Source organism: Pholcus phalangioides, unplaced genomic scaffold (genome assembly GCF_987345545.1).
Source record: "Pholcus phalangioides strain wild (caught in Gottingen) unplaced genomic scaffold, Ppha-v1.0 ptg000001l_1, whole genome shotgun sequence".
Classification (NCBI taxonomy): Eukaryota; Metazoa; Arthropoda; class Arachnida; order Araneae; family Pholcidae; genus Pholcus; species Pholcus phalangioides.
Genome location: NW_028301594.1, coordinates 10,391,860 through 10,407,441, shown reverse-complemented (window position 1 = coordinate 10,407,441; position 15,582 = coordinate 10,391,860). Strand labels below are relative to the sequence as shown.

Below are 15,582 nucleotides of genomic sequence, written 5' to 3'. Positions count from 1 at the left end.
CACACTTGGTCACTCATATGGTTACACACTTGGTCACTCATATGGTTACACACTTGGTCACTCATATGGCTACACACTTGGTCACTCATATGGTTACACACTTGGTCACTCATATTGTGACACACATGGTCAATGATATGGCCGTACACTTGGTCAATGATATGGCCGCACACTTGGTCAATGATATGGCCGCACACTTCTTCAATGATATGGCCGCACACTTGGACAATGATATGGCCGCAAACTTGGTCAATTATATGGCCGCACACTTGGTCAATGATATGGTCGCACACTTGATTAACCATACGGTTATTCACTCATACGATCACTCACCCACTCACTTAGTTAGTCATATTTTCATTCCCTTGCATGGTCACTCACTACCCCCTTTGATCAGTCTTACGATCATTGACTCATAGGGTTTTTCACACACTCATTTGGCCACTCATATGATCACTCGCCCAATCACTTGGTCAATCACACAGTCAGCTACTTACTTTGTCAGTCACTCCGTCACTGAGGAAAAGCAAAATATCAGGGGCGAAACGTCGGGGGAAGAAATGTCGAAGGTGAAATTTCCTAGAATAAACGTAGGTCCTTCTGAAAGTTTCGGGATAATGAAACACCAGCAGTAGATTGTGACTTTTTCGTAAATGAAATAAAAATAAAGCATTACACACTCCTAATAAAGCATTACATACAGTACATGCATCTCGTAAACATTCCTCTGGGGAATTTCCAATTCGCACATGCATGAACATATTATGTGTGTATACGTCTTACCGTATTTATATATATGCTGGCAGAGCTACGCTCTTGTTTCGTGTTATACTGGTGCTGCCATCTGCCTTCCATATGTTAATATAAAAATGGCAAATGTCTGAGTTCTCATGTTATGTGAGTATCGCGTTTAATGTTTGCGGTTTTTTTTTCAATAGGAGACCCGCGCTGGCATTTGTGCTTCGAAGTTGACAAATCGTCCACTACCGTTCCGGCAACAGGGTTCGAACATAAGCTGTCCAACACGATCATACAGTGGCAGCATTATGCACAATCACATAGTGGGCCCAAATTTTGTTTTCAAATTATTTAAATAAAAGCTTTAATTCCCGGCGCTGCCCGGGTTTTCTTTCAATTACTGGAAGGATTGAAAACAAAATGACAAACCATTATAAATAAATAAACAATTGTAAAGTCATACGCACGTCTGAAACGCATTGCTAGGGACCCGCGGTAACCAAAGTAAACGTTCAGAGAGTCATTGTTGAGGCAAAGGAACCATTGCTGACCGACAATTTTTCGCCCATTTCGGGCATTTGTCCAGCTCTGACGAACTTTTAAAGTAGCCTATCGTTCAATCTGGGCTGTGTGTTCGGTGTATACAAAATTTGGCGACGATCAGTCAAAAATTGTAGATTTGTATAGAGAAAACACATACACACATATTGATTTTGTGACACACATATTGATTGATTTGACACATATTGATTGATTTGACACATATTGATTGATTTGACACATATTGATTGATTTGACACATATTGATTACACACACACATGATTTTGTGTATATATATATATTATTTAAATATAATCAACAATCTATCATATTCAAAATCTTCTATGATGGTGGTGTGTAATCAAATCTAATCTGTAGGCAGACACATGAATTTGTTTTACGTAGAGGCTTGCTAAGGAAAAAACAAATTCGGAAAAGAAAGGTGATAGGACAAGCAAGTCTTGTGGCTGGGGCCTAAAAAAATTCAAAAATTGAACATAAATACCACTACTATAACTTGTAGTTCTGAAGCCACAATAGGATTTATGAGATGTAAAAAATAATTTAAAATATAGTATATGATAATCCTATGATCAAGTCATGATTATTAAATTTTGTCCTAAGCTTATTTCCCATATTCCCTCAATACGGAATTCATTAATATTAATTAGCTTTCTAAAAGAAAACTTAATAAAAAGAACATTTTTTTACTCTCTCCTTGATTACTACGAGTATCTTGTTTAATTAGTAGCATGCTTAATTTGTTGCATGTTTTTAGAGTTAAACTGGAGGTAAACTTTGGACACGGTTAAAAATGTTGCCAAGCTACATTGGTATTGTCGAAAGATAGGTATTGTCTCTCATGAAGAGGACGAAAAAAATATTAAAAATCTCTCTCTCTCTCTCTACTGAAATCCCTATTCAAACATTTTCAGAAACTACGGACGTGTTGCATAAAATTATGCTATTGAAGCTCGAAAACCATGTCGTTCAATTCCTAAATAAACTTGAAGATTTTGAAAATCATTTGAGAGCACGGAAGAAAATTACAAATTCACAAACAAAATAGCTTTCGTGTTCGTCTACGTTTCATACAAACTACAGCAGGTGCTACAACGGGCAAACTGGCATAGTAATTGATAGCAACAATCAATGCATTTTTGTAATTATCAAGCTTGTTTATTTTCCAAGTGAAAGTACAGTTGGCCTAAACTGATGAACTGCATAAGTAGAATTTTGGATAATTCGGACTTATTATTGATTACATTATTTTTCGCGTTGAGTACTCAAAAAAAAAAAAATATATAAGCAAAATTTGTTCGTGTAAGGCTCTTGAAAGCTAATTTTTTCATATTCCAAAACTGTCAGATTAACCCATTTAGTTATTCAAAAATGTACCTGTTACCGGTATGCATTAATTTACTGACTACATCTGCATATTTGAAAATATATGTGCAAGTTATTCGTAGAGATCAACGCTGAGAACAGACGCATCGTTCTAAAATGATCGACTTTTGCATCTTTTTAATACATTGTACTTTGCACAGCACAGCAAATGCGTTTTTATTTGATTTTATAAAGTTTGGGATTATTATGTATTTTAAACGCGCGTAACTATTCATGGTTTTTTCTGCAATAACTTCTCCCGAAACAGAATTTTTGTTTGCGGCGTAATGACAGTTGCCCCCAACTTTTTTATAGCCTGATCTAAATACAATGAAGGGAAAAAAAGTACGTGACGTTAGAAAAAAGAAACACCCGGAAAGATGCAATAAAAACATGTGTAGACGATCAAGCAGAAACATACAGACATAAGAAGAAACGTTAAGGTGGACAAAAGCGGTGTATATCCGACGGTCACGTCCAACTCTACGCCTTTCCAGAGTTTCTTGCTGTTCTCGTAGAAGTTTTCCCTTAACGAGTAATCCATTTAAGAAACCTCTGCTGGCAGAAATTAGCTATCCCTGTATCACGTTCCGGAACTTCTGATCCTGATGATCCTAAGGTTCTGCTACACATCCTATCCTTGCGAGAACAAAATTTTTGTAGTCGAGACGAACTTTATTTTTATTTTGGCCCTTCATTCCTGTACGAAAGTACTGTATCTAAGGAGGAGCCCCCCCATTTTTGTCATGTTATTTCGGTATAAATATCCCGAACGGAATACTGGATAATAAGTCAGCAATTATTTAGTCATACATTTTTTTCCCCATGACCTTGAAAGGAGATCATTGTTCAATTTATGGCATTGTTTGTTATTTGATATGCTTTTGTGATAAACATTTCTTGTCATTGATGGATACTTTTTTTGTTGTTGAAAGAATGGAAACTTATTTTATTTTAATCCATATAGAGACAGAAATTGTTTCGTATAATACCCGTAATATCATAGGTTAAAGATCCCTCTTATCAATAGGCAAAATTTCTCTGACAACACGTAACGCACACAATGGTAAGACTAATAATTCTTCAAAGCAGCATTTCTTAAAGTGGGTGATATTATCCTTATGACGAGCGTTGAAAGAGGATGGTAGACGCGGTGGGTAAAAGATCTGATTAAAGCCCCTGAAGCGGGGGCTTTAATCAGAGGGCAGCACTTAAAGTTGAACTTTCAGGGAGGAAGGGTTTTAAGAAGGCATCCAAGTGAAAGTGTCTCCGGAAAAAAGCGTGATTTATCACATAAAATTTAGCAATAAAATTCTGGAAAAAAACATGTTGAAATGAATTTACCCTGCATCATATTGACTGGAAAATATTTAACAAAGTGAGTAAATTCTTCAGAAAGAAAAAAAAAAATTGAAAATTTGAAAACAATTTGAAAAAATGAAGATTTGCTGACATTTATTTTTTAATGCATTTTTTTGGTATCAAAAATGCGAAAACATTTCGAAAATTCCAAAAAAAAATGAACGCCAGGGCATGAAAGAACTAAAGAAAAAAAATTTAGTCATATAAAGTAATAAAGCAATTGATTTTGCATGTTATTGTATTAACTGATTCCTAACGTATCATTACATTTTTTAAAAATTCCTAATGGTTACTACTGGTATGAATAAAAAAAATTTCAAAGTGATTCTGAAAAACTGGGTACATATTTCTAACGCTTCTCGAGAAATTTTTCGACTTTGATATCAACTTTCTCTAAGACTTAGTCGAGTTACATAACAACTTGGAAATGGAAACCTAATCAAAGAATTTTCAGCCGGCGAAATATGATGTCTGATTAATAGGTAGAGTGGATACTCATTAAAATTTTAGACCGCTCGGTCCTTGTTATAAATTTTCTCTCCCGTGAAATTTCATAAATCGCGAATTCCAGGAAGGGCTTTCTCTCTCTCCCCTTCTCTTTCAAAATACCAATTCCAGCTGGAATTCTAGACCACCTATTTAAATAGTTGTTGAACTTGTGCATATCCGATTAGTTGAGGATGTTTCGCATTTTATCGCCAAAGATATCAGCGTATAATTCTACTCTTTCCTTTATAGCGTTTTATAGGATAAGAGATAAACACAGAGAGAGAAGAGCTCCCTGTCTGCCGAATATTGTCAGTTATTTAATGAATTATTCATTGGAGTATTTCAAATGAAAGTTCTCTTCTCCTACGAACTCCTGTTAATTTTCCCAAATCTTTGATTAAACCATTTGCATATCGTTCGGAGAGGCGATAGGAATGAAAAAAGAGCCATGTAATAATCTTTGTAAATGACACACACATACCATATTTTATTGTGGATCGTAGATTTCTAAAAGGCTTTCACCGGAAATATTATTTCGAAATCTTATTATATTTCTGTCTATTTCTGTTTCAGATATGCATTTAAAAAGGGTTCTTCTCATGTTATTAACATCTTCCCATATCACGTAGAGGAAAAAATCCATACGTTTTTTCAACGAACATCGTAATTTGATTGAAAATTTCTTCGGATAAAGGATAAAAATATGAAAATAATTTGCTCTCTATCCTGGATATGCAGGCAGTCATTGAAAGAGAATTCGTCATTAATTTAAATATGTGTGCATTTAAAAATTATTTTTAAGATATTTTTGTGAATTTATGATTCTTTTTTTATAAATTTATTTTTGTAATTTTTTTAACAATTATTTTTTGTAATTTTTTAACAATTATTTTTTGTAATTTTTTAACAATTATTTCTTTGTGATTTTTTAAAAATTATTTTTTGTAATTTTTTAACAATTATTTCTTTGTGATTTTTTAAAAATTATTTTTTTATGATTTTTTTAACAATTATTTTTGTGATTTAAAAAATATATATAGTATATATTTATGAATTTTTTAAAATTATTTTTCTGATTTTAACTTTTTTAACTGGAGAATCAATCAAATAATTAATTATATTATATTTTATTAGTTTTATGGGGGAATTCTGCTAAGGCGATTGTTAATTTTTTAGTAATAGTATTTCTAATTATTCAAATATAATATAATAATATATATAATATTTCTAATAGTAATCCATAATTGGAGTTCGATAACCCCTTCCCCCAAAAAAAACAGGGGGGGGGGGTTCTGATGCATGGATAGTACTATATATATTTACAAATTATTCAATTTCTTGCGATTTACGATGAGAATGACTCTGATGATGATAAAGAACAAGTTGATGTAGACAGATGAAAGTGAAGAAGAATTTTGTGGTTTCTATGATATGAATAAAAAGTTTTTTTCATATCCTAAGATAAAAAATACCTTTGATGATTTTTTTTCTCCAAATTTTGAGCATAGAACATTAGAGAGCTTTTACACGTACTAAAATGCGGTAGTTTAAACTCAACGATCGCGGACTAAGAAATCTCGACTCAACACAAATGAAAGAAATTCATTCCAGCTCTCTCTTTTGCTTTTGGCTTTTTTCTTATCATCGCAAATCTTAATTGGAACCCCATGAACGGAAGTTCTTTTTTTACTATCTTTTCTATATATACTCCTGTTTTGTGATTTTTTCTCCCCGCATACAATGGATATTTCTGCTATTTTTATACATATGAGAGTGAAAGAGATCATACATGGGAGGGTGAGGGATATGGTTGATCACGAAAGAGAAATCTGATGAACTCATCTTCAACCCTCTATTTCTAACATGCGAACAAGTTTTTGAGATTCATCGCCGATACTTCAAATGCAGATTATCCAATTTTTTTTGTAAAAAATATGCACTTCAAAGGGTAAATATAGTTAGTTATGGATCAACGAATCAGATGCGTTTATTTTCAATAAATAGTATATCTCAAGACAGTAACAGACAGTAGAGAGAAATGAATTTGGAGATATGCACAGCCTGCATTAACTTTTTCGAACCCATTCTCTGATGGTTATATCTGTTGTGACACCTATCGACGGCAATGAATACTATGAGATTCCATTGATCAAAGTAAAAGTATTCACCCTTCCTTCCGTGGTATCGGACATATGTAATTTCATATGCAGCCCTATATCAGTCAACTTTCAAAAACTCTAACTATTCAATGCAAAATTTCCCATATTGAAATTAATTCGATGATAGTTCACCTTCTGCTCATATGAAAAAAGTGACGTGGCTTCCAAGTTTTTTACAAAGAAAAATAAATGATCATAAATATTTTTTTTTTCTCATAGAAAATATAATCCAGAAACTTTTTCACCCGAATATCCCTACATTCTTATTTCAATGAATTTACCGTAATTTCTCGTATATAATATAAAGCTACTTTATATAGCTTTATAAGTTAATTCTAAGCTATTGCTGTTAATTACAAAGCCGGAACTTTTGTTCGATAATCTTTTTTTCCTGAAGTTGTAAATTTAAAGCATTTCGATGCAACGTTTATGAAAAAAAAATGCTATGTACTTCTTTTTAAAACATTTTCCAAAAAAATGAATTTTCTAATATTTAATCAGTAATATTATGAAATAATGAAAAAAAAAGAACTTAAACCTATAGAAAAGATAAGTTGAACGCACATGTTTTTTAAGTTCAAATTCGAATTTTTTAACTTTTGAATAAGAATTATTTACGGCGTATTATGATATCAAGTTGCAACGTTATTACGAGAAAATGTTACATGCAAGACTGAATTTGATCTGAAGCTCTAATCGCTTTAGAGATTCCTGCATTTTTTTGTTGTAAGCACGTAGTATACGATTTTTTACATGTTTTTTGCTCTTGCGAATCATTACAGGGAATAAGATTGTCATTGCTCAATGTTAAATATATCTCGATTTCCGAGGGGGCATATTTGATGGGAAATAAACCACATAAGATCATTAGATTTTTAGATCTTCTTATAACGCGATGACAATTTTGAAACCTTGATCTTTCTCTCATAAGCCGAGAATACTAGAGAGAGCAAGAGATATTATATGTATATATTTTTTTTGTAAAAATTGAAATACTTCTGACTTTCATAAATGTTGTTATATATAAATATATGTTTGATTCATAAATTTCTATGTTTTTTTAATTGCATATTTGTAATATTATTGCATGTGATGCATTTTTTTTAATTAGCTTACAGTCAGTCCTTTTTGCACAATATATACCTTTTTACCTCTCTCTACGCCTTTTGACACACTTGGTTTAATTATTATTTTTCCCTCTTTGTACTCACATTTGTAATTTTTTTCTTCTTTTCGATCTTGCCTTAAAACTATGTATTTATTTGTAATGTAAATTTTTGTACAAATTCTATAACTCCGGCCTAAACGAATAAATTATTATTACGAGAAAATGTTTTTTTTTCTGGATGAGGCTTATACTGTGGAGTCGTTCAACTAATACGTCAGCGTCGATGGGGGAAGGGGGTTTCCGATTTGCTGATTATTGATGGCAAGGGAGGTTTGAGTGATACTTATGTCATGAACCACACTTTATAAAAGTATGAAATATTCTTGATGACATCTTACTCAGTGCGCCAAAAACGAGGATAATCTTGCGCTAGTTTGTGGGCACCTGAACTAATATTCTTTCTATTGATAAGTCGCCTACAGACAGTCTAGTGATCTGTAAATGTTTCGCGGATCCAAGTGATCTGGAAATGTGTCCGGTCCATTAAGCGCTCTGGAACTGTGCCGTGTATCACTCAAGGGATCTGTAATTGTTCCACGGATCGCTTAAGTAATCTGGGAATGTGTCACTGGTAACTTCAGTGATTTGTAAATGTGCCGCTTAGTCAGTTTTTACAAAATTAGGTTGGGGGGGGGGGGGCAGGTCACATCAGATAACCCCCAGGGCCACATTTGGTCCGTGGGCCAAGGTTTTGCCATCTTTGGCTTAGAGGGTGGTCGCAATGGATTAATTTCTTAAAAATAAATTCCGCGTTCTTAGCCTTCGAATAGTATTGAAATTGATTATAATAACGTATAAAAATCTGGGGGGGGGGGTATCTATGCCCCCCTCCCCAGCGTGCGTCTCTGGTCCCAGCTATATGCGTTAGGAGGTAGGATTCAGAGCTGACGAAATTTTGCTGACATGGTAGGGGGAAGGGGGTCAAAACTATATAAAACTTTGCTGACGTAATACTTGAACGGCCCCTGTACAACTCAGCACTTTACTTACTGGAAATTACAATCCTTGTACTTTTTGCATAAATCTGAGGGTGAAAATCATAAAACATAACTTTTGTATATTTTATTGAATATTTTCAAAATATAAGTATGGTTCCCGCCACTCAATGTCATCACATCGGGACCCGGGGCTTCTGATAATAATAACCGAATGATAGCTCTATCCGAAAAAATTCTGTTAACATGTAAGATGGGTATATATTCCGTTTGCTCAAATAGGGCTCGTGGTGAACGGATATTGATCACACGTGAGAATTCTGTTTCTCTTTCTTACATAATTGGTTGCAAAATGTTCAATTAATACGTTTTTTTAAAAATATATAACGGGACTCCTTTGTTTTTCCTTTAAGCTAAAAGTTCTGCATTTTTGTTATTCAGCCATTGTGGCGCTTTAGAATTAATCTGTCTCACATATATCTCATGAATTACTTTTCTTATACTTTATACAATAAAATCATAGTTCCCTTATTGACTCGGAAAAAGAAATTTGAATCTAGACAACTCAAAGAAACTGTCCCAGCACTGAAAGAAAGAGCTTTTTATTTTGTCCTTTATAGGAAGTCTATTGCAAAAGCAGCTACACGTGTACATTAATCACCAGTAAATATTACGGAATGCGGAAATGTTTGTCAACATGGGAGGAGGGAGGAGAACACCTTCTACCCTCCTACATAGTCTTGCAGCCTGATAACGATAACTTACAGGGGGAAAAAATGTTTGGTTAAACACTTGCTTCAGAATGCGCAGAAAAAATATTGATGGAAAAAATAACATTATCCGAGAGAGAGAATTCCCAATAATTTCCAACCAGTTTTTTTCCCATATTATGATATTGATTCATTCCATTGTTTGGAAACATGATTGCAGAAGATAATGTAACTCTTTACTTTAATGAATTCTTTTTTATATATATCTTGTTTGATCTGTATATATTTTCAGAAGGAAATGTCTTCAATTGTTTGAAAATTCATAAAGTATGAACTGATGTATGAACTGATTGAATGATTTTAAGAAAAATTAATTTAAGCATTTTTGCATGACCAAAATGCTTAAAATATGATCAATAGCTCTAAAATGTTGAAAATATGAAGTCATAAGAAAAATATAACATTTCATAAGAACTCGAACCCTATTAATAACTAATGATGCATTTTTATTCATGAGACACATCTTCCAATAATAAACTTCTTTGATAATGTTGAGTGAATAGCTAATAATAAACACTCGCAGTTTGAAACGAATAACAGATTTATAAAGAGTGTGTTCAATCTGAACAGTTAGTTCACTATATGCTCCAGTTATTTTCTTCACAAATTACTACTAAACTAACATTCAACGATCTGAACAAGATTTAGAACTGCCCGCGTGCAAACAAAGACTAATCAAGTAAAAGTTTTTGATTGATTTGTCTGCATGCAATGTACATAAATACACGGTTAATGACCCCCCCCCCCCTCCAACATATCTATTTTATTTTTCTACACAGAAAAACCAATTCAATAAATATTTCTTCCAACCACTTGATCATCAAAACTATAAAAATAATCGAACTGGAGATCGCGCAACCAGAGTTTGTTAGCCTAATGATTAGATCCAATTCAATTAGGATCTGATTAAAATACTTATTTTTCTTACCTCCACGTTGAGAAGAAAATACTTTTTCCACTAAATTTCCCATGAGACATCACTCAACCTGAACCATTGGAGGGGATAATCAATTTACGATTCGTATATATAGTATATAAGGATGCATTTATTATTGTTTTAATTTTTTTTTACTTGTTTCAGGATCCCAGAATCGTGCATGAGTTCTTTTTTTTTATGATTGTTATTGAAGAAAGAACGTCTCTCTCTCATTTTCTTCGTGATCAATTATCGTCATTTAGTTTGGAGATTCGTTTTCTTTCGCAGTTCTAACGGATTTCGATGTTGACATCAATATCGGGTCGGTATTGATTTTATAAGAAAAGACAAAAAGAGTTTCGTTTATCAAGAACCCCCAAGAAATACACAATGAATACTGTTCATTTCCATATGCTTGGAATACTCCTTACGAGTAAATGAAGATAAAAAAAGACGCTTCATAAAATAAGACGCTATTTTTTTTTAATAATCGGTGATAATAACTGTGTATGTGTGTAATCTGGTGCAACTATTATTTGCAGTAGCTCTATAATTTCATTGGTTTTTTTAGGTAACTCAATGCTATTAATATAATTTCACGATTCATCATCAATTAGAACAGTGATGGGTAAACTCTTTCAGTTCAATTTATGAAATGAACCGTTTTCTTAATTTTAGTATTGTACAAGGATGATTACACATTGATGTCATGTCATTTTATCATGTGGGAAACCTGTTCTTAATGTATGCGTGTTTTTTTTTAATTAAAAAAAAACCAACTAGGTATTAGAGATATGTAAAATTTTGTACTGGCATAGGATAGCATATTTAATCAAAAATGTGGGAATTTTTTTTCTAATAAATCAATGGATGTGTGAATAGTGTTTTTAATGATATTTTAACTTTACCCCATGTTAAGGGACATGTGACCCCTCAAGTGACACTTTATTGTCTCGCAGCGCAAATCCAAATCACTGAAGTGATCCGCGGTGAAGTTCGACGGGACTTAAGTGGCACGCGGCATATTCCCGGATGGCTTAAGTCACCAACGACATACTTATAGACCGCTTGAGTGACCTGCGACGCTGTTCCAGAGCAATTATGTGGTCCGCAGCACAGTTCCAGATCTTTTAAGTTGCCCGCGGCACGATTTCCTTACAATGAGGTGTGTGTGTTTGTGGCTCGTACTTCTCTCAAATGGTTGAGAACCCTTGAATTATAACTAGATAATTCAAGATATTGCTTACAATCAATTGAAATATTTACTCTTAAAATGTTCATGTATCTATATAAATTCTTGTTCAAATACAGTTAATTTTATCTCTAAAGAATTATTTAAATACATGCTATTTATTGTCATAAAAAATATTTATTCCCGTATTTGAAAATTATTCAACTTGAAAAAGAAAACATTCTGAAATTAAAAATTTAAATTAACTGTAATAAAAACGCAATTAACTTCCACATTGAGAAAATAAGAAAACAATGTCACGTGTAATTTAAATATATACAAAAGCGAGTTTTTTTTTAACTTTAAATATTCTAATGCAAATTAATTTTTTTTTCTTGAACAGAAATTCTAGCTTTTTATTCTAAGCAAATGAAAGTTGGAAAGCAATTTGAAATTCAAATCATTTTAAATTTCTTCCTTTACTCGCATTTGTGTTTTAACTTTGGTTCTCAGCATCAGTCATAAATAATTCATAAAATTTATGCGTGCGATAGTTTCATATTATATACGTATTATGCTGAATATATGTTTGTTAAAAGAAAAAAGTAATCATCTATTTTGATGGCATTCAGATTGCTAAAATATCGGTTGTGCTACATTATGGGGAGGAAATCTTAATCTGTTATTACTGAGAGAAAGGATGTATACGAAGAAATTATACAGGATTTTAGAAAACACGAACGAGTTTAGTATTTCGAACGACAATTGGATATATATTTACAGGGTATCCCATAAACTCGTAAATAGTTTAAAAACTTATAAAAATTAAAAGAATTTGTATATTTTAATGCGATTTGGGAAAAGTTATTCTCACGAAGAAAGTTTTTTGGTGCAAAAATAGGTCAAATTTTTGTCAATAGAGGGTGCTGAATGAAAGCAAATATCAAAAGTGCTGTCCTGAATCTTTCTTCAATCTCTTCTGTGTCCAAAACGTTCGTAAAGTTTCAGCCACTGATTCATGTGGCTGAGGTTGAACAACTTCACCAAGTGTGATGAAAATCTTATGTAGGCACCAGTAACCGGAAAATTCAGAATCGAGCTGTTTATCGTATTCCCTGGATTTTATATGACACTGATTTGCATTGTTCCAGTGATCAGCTCCCATGCATTGCAAGGGAAGTTCTTCAGAAAAATTGTTCCAGTTGATTAAATTGATCCGTCCTCTACCGACAAAAGTTCTAACCAATTTTTTTTCTCTATGCTACGGAAAAAAAAAAATTTCCTCCGAAACAGTGCAACAATTCTTTGCGCAATCCCTTGCGCCTCATTCAAATGTTAATTCCTTTAATTTTTATTAATTTAAACTACTTACAACCTAATGAGATACTCTACTCTGTATACAGTTGAAAACGGAAGTCAATTTTCACAATTTTAACGCTAGATGGCGTGCATCCGAATTGCGACCCACAAATGTCGTAAAGTAACAGAGTTTTAGGTGAAGCTTCTTCTCTCAAAGGAGGTTGTACGAGTAGTTGATTTAGTCGTAAAAAAATGGCTATAAAAATTGAAAAGACCAGATAGACACTCTTGCTCAAAGAGAATTAATTAATCGTACGGGATTTTTGCAGCTTAAACATATCAGGTGATCCTAACGTAATAGAAAAAAGTACAAAATTCAGTAATTTTAAAAATACGAATGGGCGTATGATGCGGTGCCCTCATAAAGACACGGGTTTTTTTTTATAATGAAAAATTTTATTTTAGAACAGTTATATTTTCCACCAAGAGGCTTCAGCAGCGTTAGTTGTTTGTATAACGGTGGATATGTATAAACAGCTACAGAGATCTTTTTCTATCAATGACAAATGCAACTATAGTGAAGAAATTTTTTGCAAAAATATTGCCTACTTCTGTCAAAATTCACATCATACTAATGTCTGTAATTTTGAATTTTTCACTTTTTTTCTTAATTTTGGTGTAATAGCCGTGCCATACATTATCCCTTTCTTTATATCTTTGGTCCCGATACGTTAGAGCAGAAATTCTTTTTGTGTTTGTGTGTGTTTCTTTTTGTGTTTCAGAGACCCTTTGTGTCAATAAAACAAAAGCCTCAAAGACCCCCCCCCCCGTCACTAACATGTAGGTCGTGCAACCTATTACCGAATAATATTCAGCACCTAATGATGTAAAAACAAAAAGAAAATTCTCTCCGAAGATCCTCAAAAGGTCAGTGGACCTGCTTAAGGACTACTGCGTTTAAAAGATAAATAGGGCTTGGAGTTTCATGACCTGAAAACTGCCAAAAAAAAGCTCTATAGAAAATTAATTTATGACTAGAAAAAACGAATAACTTGACTTATAAAGCAAAGAAAATTACTTGAAAATTTTGCATTTTTATTAATGGCAATATTAGATTAAGCAAAATGTGAGAATTTTCTTTAGTTCTCTGACATATATATTCCGCTTAGAAAGGAGAACATTTTGGAGAACTTTCTACTCGTCTAAATGACACCAAGCTCAGACAACAGACATCGCAGATCATGAGCTCACCATTTATTGAATGAGATAGTGTAAAAATCTATACGCTCCCTATAACAACGGGTTCACAATACACTTTCCCAATGGATTCCTTTGAATAGTTTCTCATGAAAACGGGTAACCATGCACAGTAGACTCTCGCTAATCCGGCACATATCAGATCAGATCAAGGATGTGCCAGATTATAGAAATCGCCAGATTCATGGAAGTCCGTTGGAAAAGCTCATTTGAATACTATAATAGACACCGCTTATTAGAATTATTGATAATGCTATCATTCGGGGGTATTGATATGATTTTCGCAAAGTACGGAACGGACCGATATCATAGCATGGGAAAAAATTCATTTATAGCGATCAGTATTACGGTTTATGTTATCAATTTTTTTTTCCGTTAACAGTTTTTTTTTGCGCATTTTGACACTGAGGTTAGACCAGACTTCTTTTCGGGCAAGCTATTGTCATGAATCTGCAAGACTGTAGGAGGACATAAAGTGTGCCCTTTCCTTGTCGACAATCGTTTACTTACTCGGTCCAGAATGCCCTATATGGGCAGTATAGCCACTATAACCCATGTACGTGAAAAGTTACTTTTGCAATGGGCCGCCTGTAGTGAAAACAGATAGAATTTAAACATAAAAGCCCCTTACTTCAGTTCTTGGTCAGTTTCTTTCAGTAGACTAGTTACTCGGTCAAAAGTCTTTAACAGGACATCTACGGAACGTACCATGCATTAAGAAAAAAGAGTAAAACATGTTGGTAACTCCATTCAAGCTCCTTATAACAGATAAATAAGAATATTTAGAAGACACTAATGTGAATACACAAATGTGTATTTGCCTTATTCGTTGGTGTCTTCTAAATATTCTTGGGCAAAGTGGATCAACTCTTCTAAATAAGAATAATAAACTCGGGATTCCAGCTCAAAGTAAAAATATTCCGTTTTAGAAAAATATGGGAAAAGTAAACGACACAAATATTATATTAAACATTTTGAAACCAGTTGTGTTGAAAAGAATTATCCGGTTTTAATGCGTCACGTTCGATTGAAATGGAGGGATTTGGATATACTTTCGGGTATAGTTATCAATCGATTATTTGTTATAAGAAACTCAGAGTCTCGATGTGATCAAATTAAGTGGCATGCACTGTAGAAACTTCTTCGCTCAGACATGCAGTGATATGTTTTTCTCTTCTATGCTTGAAGAAAAGATTGCGGATTACTAGACGAGCCATATTTGCGCAAGGCTGGGATATCGGAATGCTGACAGCTTACTGTATATAAAATCTAAGAAAGTGATTATAAAATCAGGAAATGTAAATTTTCAACACGGTTTTGGAATTTCAACATTCTTCATTCGGTCTACAAGTAAAAAGAAAAAAATATCATGTTCATTTTCCAAAATGAGC

General features: G+C 33.3%; 1 long non-coding RNA gene across 1 annotated transcript in view; it reads left to right on the top strand.

The window, feature by feature from the left end:
* The window catches only part of LOC149089837 (uncharacterized), a 52,621-nt gene that overhangs the window by 21,149 nt on the left and 15,890 nt on the right, over positions 1-15,582 (top strand). The window contains exon 2 of the long non-coding RNA XR_016193023.1: positions 11,384-11,629. This is a non-coding gene — a long non-coding RNA (uncharacterized LOC149089837). The remainder of the gene's footprint in view (positions 1-11,383; positions 11,630-15,582) is intronic.